This window comes from Rhagoletis pomonella, unplaced genomic scaffold, assembly GCF_013731165.1.
Source record: "Rhagoletis pomonella isolate Grant_MI unplaced genomic scaffold, Rhpom_1.0 Rhpom_scaffold_00011, whole genome shotgun sequence".
Lineage (NCBI taxonomy): Eukaryota > Metazoa > Arthropoda > Insecta > Diptera > Tephritidae > Rhagoletis > Rhagoletis pomonella.
The window spans coordinates 20,817,757-20,820,250 of NW_023458565.1; the positions used below are offsets into that span (position 1 = coordinate 20,817,757).

At 37.8% G+C, this 2,494-nt stretch overlaps 1 long non-coding RNA gene across 1 annotated transcript in view; it reads left to right on the forward strand.

Annotated features, from left to right (window-relative positions):
- The window catches only part of LOC118747050, a 5,962-nt gene extending 3,474 nt beyond the window's left edge, over positions 1–2,488 (forward strand). Inside the window, exon 3 of the long non-coding RNA XR_004993918.1 lies at positions 2,227–2,488. This is a non-coding gene — a long non-coding RNA (uncharacterized LOC118747050). The remainder of the gene's footprint in view (positions 1–2,226) is intronic.
- Positions 2,489–2,494: the final 6 nt, after the last annotated feature.

The window sequence follows — 2,494 nt, forward strand, 5'->3', positions numbered from 1 at the left end:
AAAAGAAAATTTTGAAAAAAATGTCGCTTACGTTATTTTGGCGGTTAGGGCTCGATATGTACTGCCTATACATACAATAAAAAAAAAAAATTCTTATTGAAATTAACAAAATAAAAATTTGTATTACATGGAAGCGTGGCAACCCTGATCGAAAATATTTGCGGACCAAAGTTCTCAACAATACCTTTCACTTGATAACCATATTGCGATGTTTTAGACAAATTGTGTAGAAGCGAAACTAAGTGGCAACCTTACACTATTATTCTAAGGGATAACATTTTGTATATAGAGAAATCATTGTTTAAGAACCTTCTCTTGGTACTCATAAATAGTAATATTTTACCTTTTATTTCTAATCAAAAAATTAAATTCATATGCGACTCAAAACAGGTGGCAACCCCACTAAAACTATTTTTAAATTAGGGATTTTTAAAATACCTTCCTTTTAATGCCCAATATTATGATGTTTTTATTAATTTGTAACTAATTTCGAATAGGTGGCAACCTTATACGAGTCTTCTCGTAAATGCAAAACATTATCTGAGTGCAAAATTGCATCAATATCGTTGTCCGAGAACCCTGTGGATATATGTACATATATATAAGTATATACAAGAATTGCTCGTTTAATGTAGTAAGATAGACGCCTTCTCAATAGCACTGCCTCTAATGGTAAAAATTACTTATTGGAGTGCAGCTTAGATCTCGAGATCAACGCCAGTCTTTGTGAAACAATCACTCACAAAGCTTCAGCTTCTGTCATGTGGAGCCAAAACTCCGCGCCATACATTAGCATAGGCATGATGGGTGACTTATAGAGTGTGATTTTTGTACGGAGAGAGAGAGGACTTTACTTCTCAATTGCCTACTCAGTCCAAGGTAGCACTTGTTGGCAAGAGTGAATCTCCGTTGGATTTCAAGGCTGATAATGCTGCATCCCAAATAAACGAAGTCGTCTACTTTTTCAAACTTGTTACTGTCAACAGTGACGACGTGTGTGCCAAGTCGCGTATGCTTTGACTGTTTCACCATCAGACCAATTCACTTTGCTTCTCTATCTAATCTCGAGTAGGCAAAACAGACGAAGCCCTTGTTTTTACCGATAATGTCCAAGAATGATAGAATACAAGATTGCGCCGATCAGAATAGCGGTCCGAGATCTGCGCAACCTTTGTATTCTCTCAATCGTGGATAATGTCGATGTCGCCGGCATACGCCCGCAATTGTACGCTCTTGTAAAGTATTGTGCCGGAGCGGTTAAGTTCTGCTGCTCTTTCGGACGTTTCGTCGTGGGGGCTGAATTTTACGACAGTGGCGCCAAATGTCCTCTCCTTGCCCGCCTTGGCATTGAAACCGCCAAGCACGATTTTTATATCGGAGGCAGCGCTCATCATATGTTTGCTTTAAGCGCTCATAGAAGAGAACCTTGAACGCCTCAACCTCGGGTTGAAGAATCTCGTTTTGATGCGGATTGTGACTAGACGTTCGTCCACCGGTGTAAACGCCAGTACTTGGCGACGCAATGTCTCTCCCACCACAAATCCAACACCGTGGCTTTTTGTTGTTTTTCATTGGGCGAGGCTTTAACTTGGCGGGACGCTAACACACCGCACACGAAGTTTTACGCCATCTCACTTTAGTTCGCTCCCAAACGGGTGTTTGGTCGCTACCCAAAGTATACGTATGCAAAATTTTACCATTGCAGGGTTTAGTAAACAAATTATATACTCTACGAATACGAAGAAACGAGGATCGTTGCTACCAGATCCTCTATCTCCTTTGCTACTTCATATTTCTTCATATTTACCCTATTGGTTTGGGGCGAGCCCAATAAACTTCGACTGCTGGCATCTCAGAAAATAGCAAACTTAAAATAATAATTAAATTATAATCTGCCTTATCTTCGCAGTTTCGCAAAAAAAAAGTGCAATCGAAAATTTGTCATCCGTCCATAGTAAATTACATGTAAACCAAAAGTGAAAAGTGAACCGGCTCGGGGAAAATGAAACTCATGATATTGCTGAAATTAGTATTATTTTTCTTACTTTTTATAACCTAACCTAAAAACCCAGTTGGTTACCCTTTTTAATGGTACTTGTATTTAATTTTTCACTTTCTTCACAAATCTATATTTAAAAAAAAAAAAAAAAACAGTTTATTGACGTGCAAGAAAAATTTTTTTTCTGTCAAAACATACAATTGCTAATTTTTATTTGTGTATTTCAGAATTTGTAAAAAAGGAGATAATCGTTCCAACGAGGTGTTGATATTGACAAAAGCTGGCTTACCATTAAACCAGCTCACTAACGCACGCTCAAAGATAATTACGAGCCTTGCAAAGCAGAAATAGTGCAAATACTTAAGCGCCGAAAGCATATTAGCCATAATTGGCCAACGTACTTAAAGGAGTCAAATAGTCGAGAGCAAATAGCGGACTTATTATATTGAATAACTAAAGCAATTTTTAGAGAATAAACTACGAGTGATTATACTG